Below are 13,221 nucleotides of genomic sequence, written 5' to 3'. Positions count from 1 at the left end.
TGATGGACCGAATCCTCTATCCTCACCAAGCCTATGCGTCCGCCTACCTTGATGATATCGCGGTCCACAGCGCCACCTGGGCCTACCATCTGGAACACCTGGAGGCTGTCCTCGAGAAGTTAAAGCATGCTCTGTGTGAGGAACCCGTCCTTGTAGCACCCGACTTCACAAAACCATTCGTCCTCCACACAGATGCCTCTGGCACTGGGATTGGGGCAGTCCTAGTCCAACTGGTTGGGGCAGATAAAATATCCAGTAACCTTCATTCGCCGAAAACTGCTGAAGCACGAGCAAAATTACTCTACCGTGAAGAAGAAATGTCTTGCTGTGAAGTGGGCCATCCACCATCTCAGGTATTACCTATGGGGAAGGCATTTCACTCTGGTGACCGACCACGCCCCTCTCAAATGGATGGCCACCAATAAGGACAGCAACGATTGGGTGACCCGCTGGTTCCTGGAACTGCAAAATATTAAGTTCACGTTCGAGCACCGCCCCAGAGAAGAAATCCACCATGCCGACGCGATGTCCCACCGCTATTACGATGAGGAACAGGAAGCTCCTCATCCCTGGGGGGGGGGGGGCATGTGGAGCATCACAATACTCCCAAACAGGTGAGACTAGGCAGAGGGCCAGCCATCACGGTTAAAGTATGCATCAGGCGATCAAACTACGCCAACCTCTGGGCCTGGTCATTGAAGGCAAGTACATCACTAATTCAATTCTTTAACAGGTCGATGTGTGGCCGAGTGCACCAAGGCAGCTGTGTCAGGTTGGCAATCACTGTGTTTACTTAAAAAGTACCTAAGTGTCTGATTGATTGTGTGGCTGGCTTCCTGTTCGGAAAGGTCTTGTGTAAGTGTGTAGCTCCACTGAAATGTAGTTTGTAGATTAGTCTATTGAATGTGTAATACATTGTATTTATTGAATGCTGTGATTTATTGAACTTCATGCTGATCAGAGATTTCTCTGCCCTGTGTTCTAGGCAATTTTGGAGTCCTGATCAAGGCAGAAAAAATTTGATAATTTGTTTGTTTAAAGCAAAGCCCAAATAGGGAAGAATTTAAGTTAACTGGTTTTCAGAAAAGTGACTGAATAAAACAATGCTGCTGCATTTGAAACTTGGCAGAACTGTCTCTGGGAGGTTGGTTTGGATCCGTACTTCACAATATTTAAATATATATATATATATATATATATATATATATTTTTTTTTTTTTTTAAAGTTTCCCAGCCTTTTGAACTGGTTGGCATGGATTTGGTGGATAAACTGAGGAAGACCACCAATGGCAATCAGTACAAATGTGTACTGATAGACTACATGACCAAGTGGCCTCAGGCATATGCCCTAACATCTAAGTGTGCAGAGGAGATTACAGGGTGTATCCTCAATTCTTCTTAATCAGTTTTAAGCCCCCAAATGGATTTTAACTGATCAAGGGGGAGAATTTATTAATGAAGTAAGTACAGTACAAAAAATAGCATCCATGTTTAAAGTGACAAAATTTACTGAAAGGTGTTTTAAAACCTGTTAATGATTTAAAATTTTATTAAACAGATAAATAAAAATATCTGCTTGAAGCTGAATATCAAAATAAGTATTTGTGCTCCTTACCATCCACAAACTAATGGCTTGGTGGAAAAGATGAATGGGATGATACAAAGGTATAATTTGTTTCCAGTTTGTAGATGCGCAGTGTCAAAAATACATGAAGGCAGTATTTCAATGACATTCCATGTACAAACCCCGTTTCCATATGAGTTGGGAAATTTTGTTAGATGTAAATATAAACGGAATACAATGATTTGCAAAATCATTTTCAACCCATATTCAGTTGAATATGCTACAAAGACAACATATGTGATGTTCAAACTGATAATGTTAAGGCGAAGACGGGTGGAAGGAGACGGCACAACAGTGGAAGTCCAACTCAATATTTATTGAGTAATTAATGATTACGTGGGATGTGTATGCTACTATGTGTTTGAGTGTGAACTATGTGCTGGAATTAACATATGGAAATACCGTAAAGAATGTTGTCGTGCGTGTTGGATGGTGGCGTCCAAAACCAGAGGGAGAAGGCAAAAGTAATCCGGTGTCCGAGCGTGGTCGTGGGGCAGGAGAGAGCGTCCAAAGTCCAGGCAATGTGTCGGGGATCCAGGAGAGCAAATCAGGGTTCCAGAGAGGATGGCAGCAGGGATGGAGACAGGGGCTGTGGAAGGAAGGAGAGACGAAGGAGATCACAAACAAGGCAGGAGGAAAACGAGCACAGGAATAAATCGCTGGTGAGAGTCAGATACGTGAGGCTTACTGCAAGCAATAGCAACGTTCCAACGACGAGGGTTCAGCGGCGGGAATCTTTATCCTGTCGTCCGTAATCACTGCCAGGTGTCTTGATTGGTGATCGTCTCCAGCTGTGTGTGTGAGCGGTCCGCGCTGCGCGCGAGGTGGCGTGTCTGGGTGTGGCACGTGTGGACGCACTCAGAGTGGAGCCGCCGAGTGCTCCCGCAGATGAAGGCAGGGAAGACTGAGCGTGTGTCATAACAGTGCCCCCCCCACTTATGCGAGACCCCCGACGAGCGCCGAAGAGCTCCTGGGTTGGCCCGATAGAAATCCTCAAGCAGCGATGGGTCAGCAAGGTAGGAGGCAGGGACCCAAGACCTATCTTCAGGCCCATAACCCTCCCAATCAACTAAATAAACTAACCCCCTACCTTGTCGACGGACCCCGAGAATCTCTTTAACGGTCCAAACGGGGTCACAATTGTCCAAAATCCTGGGAGGGGGTGGGGTGGGTTTGGGAGCAGAGAGGGGGGAAGTAACAACTGGTTTGATCTGGGAAACATGGACCACGGGATGTCATTTGACTGAAGGAGGTAAGGAAAGTTTAACAGCAGCAGGGTTTATTATGGCCTCAATGGTGTATGGGCCTACAAATCGGGGTGCAAGTTTACGAGACGGTACCTCAAGATGAAGATCTTTAGTTCGTAGAAGAACTTGTTGACCCGGTGAATACGAGGGAGCCGGGATGCGTCGATGATTAGCACTGCGGCACATTCTTTCAGCGGATTTAATAAGGGACTTTCCAAATTTGCTGGCATCTCTTGATGTGTTTATGGGGAGAGGGAACTGCAGCTTCAATTTCCTGTTGATGAAACATAGGTGGTTGGTAACCTAAGGAGCACTCAAAAGGTGACAATCCGGTCGCTGAACTCTTCAAAGAATTATGAGCAAATTCAACCCAAGGCAGAAACTTGCACCAAGAGGATGGTTGTCTGGCGGAGATACAACGTAGCATGGTCTCAACACTTTGATTGGCTCTTTCCGCTTGACCGTTGCTCTGAGGGTGGTAACCCGAGGTAAGACTGACCGTGGCCCCGATTCCCTTGCAAAAGTTCTGCCGCACCCGGGAGGTGAACTGGGGACCACGGTCCGAGACTATGTCCACAGGAATTCCGTGAAGTCTGACAATATGATTTGTGAGAAGATCAGCAGTCTCGGAAGAAGATGGAAGTTTGGGTAGCGGAATGAAGTGTGCGGCTTTAGAAAAACGGTCAATAATGGTGAGAATAGTGGTGTTACCTTGGGAAGGTGGGAAGCCAGTGATGAAGTCCAGAGATATGTGTGACCATGGGCGACTGGGAACAGGTAGGGGGAGCAATAGTCCTGCAGGCGGTCTGTGGGAAGGCTTATTACGGGCACAAGTGGTACAAGCAGAAATGAACTCATGGGTATCATTGGCCATGGATGGCCACCAGAACCGCCGGCAGATGAAGGATAGGGTACGCTGAAATCCCGGATGGCAGGTAAACAAAAATCGAGTGTCCCCAGTCCAGAACTCGAGGTCGCAGGTCACGAGGAACGAATAGTTTGTTGGGAGGTCCTCCCTTGGGTCCCGGACTAACCTTTAGGGCTTCCTTGACCAGTCTCTCCACTTCCCATGTGACCATGCCGATAATTTTGGAGAGAGGTATGATAGTCTCCTTCGGGGCATCGTCAATTCTCTCCTCCGAGAACTGACGGGAGAGGGCATCAGCCTTTGTATTACGGGAGCCCGGTCTGAAAGAAAGAATATAATCAAAGTGACTAAATAGTTGAGACCATCGTGCCTGTCTGTCGTTCAATCTTTTTGCCGCCCGGACATGTAACAAGTTGCGGTGGTCCGTGAGGACCTGGAATTGATGTTTAGCTCCCTCTAGCCAATGTCTCCACTCCTTCAATGCCTCGTGTACCGCGAGCAATTCCCGATTTCCAGCATCATAATTGCGTTCAGCCGAGGATAAACGTCGGGAGAAGAAAGCACATGGGTGGACCTTGTTATCCTGCTTGGAGCGTTGGGACAGAACTGCACCTATACCCGAGTCGGAGGCGTCCACCTCAACAATGAACGGAAGGTCTGGGTCCGGATAAACAAGGATGGGTGCAGAGATGAAACATCTTTTGAGGCTCCAGAACGCCATTCCTGCATCACGGTTCCACTGAAAGGGGACATTGGTAGAGGTAAGTGCATGAAGAGGTGCGGCCAACTTACTAAAGTCCTTGATGAACCGTCTGTAGAAACCGGCAAATCCAAGGAAGCGTCGCAACTCAGTGCGAGTTGAGGGTTGAGGCCAGTCCACCACGGCCTTCACTTTCTTTGGATCAGCCTTAATATGTCCTTTTTCAATAACAAATCCCAAAAAGTCTACAGAAGAGGAATGGAACTCACATTTTTCGGCTTTGACGAACAGACGGTTCTCCAGAAGACGTTGTAAGACAAGCCGGACGTGCTGTTGGTGCTCCTGCAGGTTCTTGGAGAAGATCAGGATGTCATCCAGGTAAACCACAACAAAACGGTCAATCATGTATGTGAGGATGTCGTTAACAAGTGTTTGGAAAACCGCAGGAGCATTGGTCAGACCAAAGGGCATGACCTTATACTCAAAATGACCTAAGTGAGTATTGAAGGCAGTCTTTCACTCATCCCTCTCCCTGATTCGTACCAGATGATAAGCGTTGCGTAAATCCAATTTAGTAAAGATGGCAGCCGGCGTGAGGGGTTCAAAAGATGAATTGAGTAGTGGTAACGGGTATTTATTCTTTACAGTGATACTGTTAAGTTGACGGTAATCAATACATTGCCGGAGGGATCCATCCTTCTTGCTGACAAAGAAAAACCCAGCGGCCACTGGGGACTTGGAGGGTCTGATTATACCAGAGGCTAGGGACTCGGAGATGTAGTCCCTCATTGCTTGCTTCTCAGGGAGGGAAAGGTTATATAGCCGGCTGGAAGGAAGAACTGCATTGGGAATCAGATCAATAGGGCAGTCGTATGGTCGGTGGGGTGGAAGTGACAAGGCTTGATCCTTACTGAGGACGGGGGCTAGGTCATGATATATCTCCGGGATTAGAGACAGGTCAACGGGGGAAGGTATCAATCTGGGTCCTTCGGAACGTGAAACAGCAGAACTGAGACAATTAGCATGACAGTAGTCGCTCCAGGCCAGTATCTTATCGGTGGACCAGGAAATGTGGGGATCATGCAGATTCAACCAGGATCGACCGAGGACAAGTGGTGTCACAGGGGCGTTCAGGACCCAGAAACTGATGGTCTCTGTATGGTTACCAGAAAGAGTGAGGGATAATGGCTTAGTGCGATGTTTGATTGGTCCTAACGGGTGACCATCTAAGGCTTGGGCTGAAACAAAAGTCTCTAAAGGAATTAATGGAATACCCGATTCTGTGGCATACCTGAAGTCGAGGAAACTTTCGTCGGCTCCAGAGTCCACATATGCCTCCACAGATAATGTCCTATCCTCCCAAGTCAAGGTAGCAGGGAACAAAGTACTCGGAGCCTGCCTGGAAGAAGTTGTGGGGATTGTAGTATGGCTCACCAATATCCCTGTGATTGGTGAGCCTGATCTTTTGGCCGAGAGGGGCAGTTGCGAATATGATGGTCCGCCAAACCACAGTAGAGACAAAGACGTTGTTGGAACCTCTGTTCCCATTCCTCAAAGGAGAGTCGAGATCTCCCTATCTGCATGGGTTCTGGTGTAGGGCTAGGATCTGGACTAATTGTGGCAGTCTGTCCTGTGATGTTCCGGCTGGTAGAACTGGGCACTCTTGCTGCAATGGTTCTGCCAAAGTCGCTCTCCCTCTCAGCTTCTCTTTCTGACAGTCGCTGATCGAACAAGAGGGCTAGTTTGATTAGCTCGCCACAAGAAGAAGGCCTGTCTCGCATCAACCCATCCTTTATGGTCTCATTCAGCCCTCTTCTGTAGGGACTCAAAAGAGCCCTATCGTCCCACCCGCTCTCAGCTGCCAAAGTGCGGAATTCTAGGGTATAATTAGCTACGGAACGGCGACCCTGTCTGAGGGAATGAAGCCTAGCCGCGGCATCTCTGCCATCCGCAGGATGGTCAAAAACGGTCAAAAACTCCTTACGAAATGCAGAATAATTAGAGTTCAGTCCTGAAGACTTGCTAAGAGCGGAAGTAGCCCATTTAAGGGCAGGACCAGAAAACAGGGAAAACATAAAGGCTATTTTGGCCCCATCATTAGCATAGCGAGAAGGTTGGTGTTGAAAAATAAATTCGCATTGAACCAAGAAGCCTCGACAAAGCTCAAAATCTCCCTCAAAAGTCTTAGGGCTGGCTATCTTGGGTTCGCGAGAGACAGCCGGTCCTTCGGTGGCGGGTGCCTCAGAGGAGTTCGAAACGGGTGTGGGGAGTGTCACCTGACCTGAACTGAGGTTGTCCAATCTTGCTAGCAGACTAGCGAACGCCACGTCAAGTTTGTCCTCCAAGGTGGTAAATCGGGTCTGATGTTGTCGGAGGAGAGCCTGAATGGAAGGTGGGTCTCTAGGAGGAGGAGTATGGGTCCGCCTACCGGGTGGGGGGTGTGCTGCTCCGTCTGGTTCCATCTTGGTTGGAACGTTCTGTTAAGGCGAAGACGGGTGGAAGGAGACGGCACAACAGTGGAAGTCCAACTCAATATTTATTGAGTAATTAATGATTACGTGGGATGTGTATGCTACTATGTGTTTGAGTGTGAACTATGTGCTGGAATTAACATATGGAAATACCGTAAAGAATGGTGTCGTGCGTGTTGGATGGTGGCGTCCAAAATCAGAGGGAGAAGGCAAAAGTAATCGGGTGTCCGAGCGTGGTCGTGGGGCAGGAGAGAGCGTCCAAAGTCCAGGCAATGTGTCGGGGATCCAGGAGAGCAAATCAGGGTTCCAGAGAGGATGGCAGCAGAAATGGAGACAGGGGCTGTGGAAGGAAGGAGAGACAAAGGAGATCACAAACAAGGCAGGAGGAAAACGAGCACAGGAATAAATCGCTGGTGAGAGTCAGATATGTGAGGCTTACTGCAAGCAATAGCAACGTTCCAACGACGAGGGTTCAGCGGCGGGAATCTTTATCCTGTCGTCCGTAATCACTGCCAGGTGTCTTGATTGGTGATCGTCTCCAGCTGTGTGTGTGAGCGGTCCGCGCTGCGCGCGAGGTGGCGTGTCTGGGTGTGGCACGTGTGGACGCACTCAGAGTGGAGCCGCCGAGTGCTCCCGCAGATGAAGGCAAGGAAGACTGAGCGTGTGTCATAACAGATAAACCTTTTTTTTTTTTTGCAATTAACCATTAACTTCAGAATTTGATGCCAGCAACACGTGACAAAGAAGTTGGGAAAGGTGGCAATAAATACTGATAAAATTGAGGAATGCTCATCAAAAACTTATTTGGAACATCCTACAGGTGCGCAGGCTAATTGGGAACAGGTGGGTGCCATGATTGGGTATAAAAACAGCTTCCATGAAATGCTAACTAATTCACAAACAAGGATGGGGCGAGGGTCACCACTTTGTAAGCAAATTGTCAAACAGTTTTAGAACAACATTTCTCATCGAGCTATTGTCATGCCCGGCTCTGCCGGTTAGTGTTTGGGGCACTTTGGTCCTCCGACCCGCAGGTGGAGCTGGTCTGTGAAGACGTGCAACATCTCAGAGGGCTGCTGATTGGGCGGCCTATAAAAGGCCTCCCATCAGCATGCTCGCTCTCTCTCTCGTCCCACAGGCACATTCGTTTGGTGACCGTATGGTCACGGCAACGACGGCCGGGATTAGCACCACACTTGCACCCTTTTGGGACAACACTCATTTACTGATACATTCCTTGGTTAATTCACATTACTGATCACTGATACATGTTGTAAATAAAAGATCTGTTGGCTAAAATGTACAAATCGGTGTGGTCTCCCTTAATGTTACAGCCACTAACAAGCCAGTGGTTGTGACATATGGGGGCTCGTCCGATCTTTGGTAGTAACTTTAGGCTATGGTAATTCCTTCTACTGGCTATGGCAGCGTAGGAAGGTGCGTAGAGCTCTTTGTATTGAGTATTCCTTCTACTGGCTTTTGGAGCGTAGGAAGGTGAGTAGAGCTCAGTTACTAATTGTGAACTGCTGATAGTCAGTTGGGGCCTGTTATCAGTTAGTTAATTGGGGGATCTACTGATTTGTACTTTTGAGGCTTTGTTTGACCGTGCAAGTGTAGGTAGACACTGAATTGTTTGTTCCAGCCATCTTGGTTTAGTTTCATTGCAGTTTGTAGCATTGCATTCAGCCTCTTAGGAGCTGTCGCCTTTATCCCCATCTAGTACGGGTTCTAGGTTCCTGCTGTCACAGAGCCTGGGCGAGGGCACCGCCTTGGAGAAACGGCTGAATCGGCTTTGTCGGGATGGTACGTCTCCACAGGTATTGGTGAGTAAATGATCCTCGTCCTCGGGCTCTGTGTGAAAATAGATTAGTCTAGTGGGGGGAAAATGTTTAGGGGGATGCTCCGAGGTTAGTTTGCTGTGTTAACATAACTGTAATGTTTTAGAGACCTGGTTGGATTGGTTGGAGAGAGAGAGCCTAGCGTAATTAGAGCTAGTTTTTGGTTGGGTTGTTTTTTCAGTAGTTTCATTGTTGGTTTGGTACAGTAGCCAGATTGGTACTGACGGCCTGGGTTGAGCAGGATGGAGGCTTTTGTGGAAGCACCATCTGAGAAATTGTTGTTTGCCCTTAATAAGGAACAGTTGTTGCAATTGGCAGAAAAGTATGGCATGGAATTGTCATCAGCCATTAGAACTGGTAAGAAGGGACCCTTGCGTGACTCCATTCACGAGTTTTTGTGTGAGCAGAGCATTTTGCCTTCAGGAAAAGGTGGTGACGCTCATGTGAAGGGTATGTCAGAGCCTATGCAGTCAGAGAGGGTAGGCATACTGACTTTTGAGCAACAAAGAGAGATGAAGGCACTTGAATTTGAGTGGGCGCAACAGGCTAAGGACAAAGAACGTCTTTTTGAACTGGAAAAAATCAAATTAGAACGAGAATTGCAACAGCAAGCAGATATGGAGAGACTCAAATTTGAAAAAGAAATGGATTTGAAAAAAGGTGAAATGGACCTTACAGTACAGCTTGAGAAAATTAAAATTGAACAGGATCGTTTGAAACTAATGTCAGAAGGTAAGATTAGTGGAAATCTGTCCGGGTCAAGTATGGATAGCATGGTAAAGTATGTTCCAAAGTTTGACGAACGTGACCCAGACGTGTTTTTCTCACTGTTTGAACAGATGGCCTCTGACAAAAAGTGGAGTGAAGAGGATAGAACGGTGCTTTTGCAAACTGTACTAGTAGGACGCGCACGGGAGGCATACTTGGCATTAACACCTGTTGATAGGCACAAGTATGCTGAGGTGAAAAAAGCGGTCTTGAAATGTTATGAACTGAATCCAGAAGCTTACAGACAACGTTTCAGAAACTGGCGTAAACGTGATAATCAGACCCATGCTGAAGTGGCAAGAGAGTTGAGTACTTATTTTAACCGGTGGCTCACTTCAGAGTCTGTCTCAACTTACGAAAATTTGCGTGATTTGTTGATTTTGGAGCAGTTTAAGAACATTGTACCAGATCGAATTGCAACCTACATTAATGAGCAAAAGGCAAAGTTAGTGGAGGAGGCAGCCTCGCTTGCTGATACCTTTGTGTTGACTCATAAACGTAAGCCTTACAGCAGTCCTCCACGGTATAATAGCCACCAACGTTATGATCCTGCTCGTTCTCCTCCACAACGTTCTCCTCCTCGTTATGGTCGTAGTTCAAATCGATCCAATTATGGCAATTCCAGTAATGTTCCTAAATTTGATAATGGAAGTAGCAAATCTCGCCCAAGCCCGATGGATAAATGTCATTACTGTTTGCAGGAGGGACATTGGAAAAAGGACTGCCCGCTGTTGAAAGGCCGTAAATCTAATGCCAAGGTAGCTGGGTGTGTTTCTGTTGTGCATCCAGTTGATTTTGGCGTCTCTGATCTAACACCGTTACCTCGTTTGGAAGTTCATTGTGAGCAAGTGATTGAAGATGGTGCATCTGTGTCAGACGAGCAGACAAAATCAGTAGAGTCAGCTGCGTCTGATTTCGCTCCATTCATTAGTGATGGCTGGGTGTCATTGGTTGGAGAGACACAAAAAGTTCCAGTTAAAATCTTAAGAGACACTGGGGCATCTGAGAGTTTCATTTCTGGAGCAGTTTTGCCATTTTCCACAGCATCTGACACTGGGAAATGTATTTTGATTAGAGGAATAGACATGCAGTCATTTTCTGTACCGTTGCACAAAATTCACTTGTGTTCAGGATTTGTGAATGGGGAGGTGACTATTGCTGTGAGACCGTCTCTGCCTATGCAGGATATCCATGTAATTCTGGGGAACAATTTGGGTGGGTGTTTAGTTTCTCCACCTCCAGTTGTTACACCTGTACCGCTATCTGTAGAGGAGCCAGACGCGTGTTGTCAAGAATTCCCAGAAGTGGTTACTGCTTGTGCTGTGACTAGGGCAATGTCTCGCACGCAGGCGCAATCGTCGGATGTGTCCAAATCTGTGCCTATTTTTGTTCCTGAGCTGCCCGAAACTCTGTCATGTCAAGATTTAATTGAGGCACAAAAGAATGATCAGAGCTTTGAGAAATATTTTGCCTTAGTTTCTACTGATCCAACGATGGGTTACTTCATTCAGAATGGCGTTTTGCTGCATACGTGGTTGCCAGGTGTTGATCCTGAAGTGGCAGGTCAGGTGATTCAAGTGATGGTACCTGACAAATACCGTGATTTGATTTTGAGAACAGCCCATGGAGCAGAGTCTGGGCATTTTGGAGTTAAGAAAACCTACCGACGTCTTTTGGAACATTTTTACTGGCCACGGATGAAACGCCATGTATCTAGATTTGTCAAAGCATGTCATGTTTGCCAGGTTGCGAAACAGAGTACTCCCATTAAACCTGCACCACTTCAACCTATCCCGTCTGTTGGCACACCATTTGAGCATCTCATTATTGATTGTGTAGGTCCACTACCCCCTTCGAAATCTGGTTGTGTGTACCTCTTTACCATCATGTGCCAGGCCACTCGGTATCCAGCAGCGTATGCCTTGAGAACAATTACCACAAGGTCAATATTGAAATGTTTGTCATTTCTGTCTTTGGCATTCCAAAGGTAATTCAGAGCGACAGAGAGTCTAACTTTACCTCCAGAACATTTGCTGCAGCGTTGAAGTCGATGCAGGTGAAGCACAATTTGAGCAGCGCGTATCACGCACAGAGTCAGGGGGCATTGGAGCGCTGGCATGCCACGTTGAAGTCTCTCTTGCGCGCTTACTGTGTTGAGATGCGGAGAGATTGGGAGGAGGCGTTGCCATGGCTCTTGTTGTCTGCGCGTGGTGTAGATCAAGAAAGCACTGGTTTTAGTCCAAATGACCTAGTCTTTGGCCACAAAGTCCGGACCTCACTGTCTGTTTTAAATGCCAATCTGGATCTGCAGAACACTCCCGTCAGTTTCACTGAGTATGTAGATGGTTTTCGTCGTAGGCTGTTGCTTGCATGGAAAGAGGCAACCGAGCATTTGACTAAAGCTCAGGTGAAAATGAAGCTGCGTTATGACCGTAAAGCGAAGATCAGAGTTTTCAATCCAGGTGATCAAGTTTTAGCTTTGCTGCCCATTCCGGGGTCACCATTTACAGCAAAATACTCTGGTCCATTTACGGTTATGAGCCAAGTGTCAGATCTCAATTATTTACTGTCAACTCCTGATCGTAAACGATCACAGCAACTGTGTCATGTGAATTTACTCAAGCCTTACCACTCTGCAGGTTCCGACAAGGCGGGTGGGATTGCTGCGAGTCCAGTGGGTCTAGCCGTTGGGGTTGGGGAACCGCTCAACTGGCCGGAGGTGGCAGCTTGGGATGAAGTGCGCGCACCTGATGATTCAGTGTTACACGGGCGCTTGGATAATACTCAGCAGTTAAAGGAGCTAGATAGTCTCCTCGGTCATTTAAGTGAGGTACAGCGTAAACAGTTGTCGGATTTGATTTTTGAGTTTTTGCCTTTGTTTTCCGACACTCCAACCTGTACCACACTAATTGAACATGACATTGACACACAGGGTGCCCGCCCAATACGACAAAGATTTTATCGAGTGGCTCCCGATAAACAGAAGAGTATGGAGGACAGTGTGCAGTATCTGCTTGATCATGGTCTCGCCAAGCCATCTTACTCCAGTTGGGCATCGCCATGTCTACTGGTGAAAAAGGTCAGATAACACCTATAGATTCTGTACGGATTATAGGAAAGTAAATGCTGTGACTAGACCAGATTCTTTTCCATTGCCACGTATCGAGGACTGTGTGGATCAGGTTGGGAGTGCTCGTTATGTCAGCAAATTTAATTTATTGAAAGGTTACTATCAAGTGCCTTTGACGCAGAGAGCGCATGAGATATCTGCATTCATTACCTCTTCCGGTTTGTACTCGTATACTCGAATGAGCTTCGGTTTGCGGAATGCTCCTGCAACCTTCCAACGGCTCATGAATAGGGTCGTTGGGGGGCTGCAGGGGTGCGCGGTTTATTTGGACGACGCCGTTTGTCATTCAGACAGTTGGGACGAACATTTGGCTCGCATTCGAGCGCTTTTCCAGAGGTTGGTGGCAGCAAACCTCACAGTAAATTTAGCGAAATGCGAGTTTGCGCGTGCCACAGTCGTCTATTTGGGTAAAGTAGTCGGCCAGGGGATGGTGCGGCCCGTTAACGCAAAGGTGGCAGCTATTGATAATTTCCCTGTGCCGGCGACGAAGAAAGAACCTATGCGCTTTTTGGGTATGATCGGGTACTACCGCAATTTTTGCTGCAATTTTTCAACTGTTGTATCTCCTCTGACCA

The 13,221-nt window shown here is 47.3% G+C and overlaps 1 long non-coding RNA gene across 1 annotated transcript; it reads right to left on the bottom strand.

Annotated features, from left to right (window-relative positions):
- Positions 1-1,919: 1,919 nt before the first annotated feature.
- Positions 1,920-2,431, bottom strand: LOC133558792 (uncharacterized). The gene is made up of 2 exons (XR_009808000.1): positions 2,313-2,431; positions 1,920-2,213 (listed from the first exon to the last, which is right to left on the bottom strand). It is a non-coding gene; the product is annotated as an uncharacterized LOC133558792 (long non-coding RNA).
- Between the last annotated feature and the right edge of the window lie 10,790 nt (positions 2,432-13,221).

Source organism: Nerophis ophidion, linkage group LG09, assembly GCF_033978795.1.
Source record: "Nerophis ophidion isolate RoL-2023_Sa linkage group LG09, RoL_Noph_v1.0, whole genome shotgun sequence".
Lineage (NCBI taxonomy): Eukaryota > Metazoa > Chordata > Actinopteri > Syngnathiformes > Syngnathidae > Nerophis > Nerophis ophidion.
Note: the sequence above shows the minus strand (reverse complement) of the source record. Positions and strands in the feature narration are given on the sequence as shown.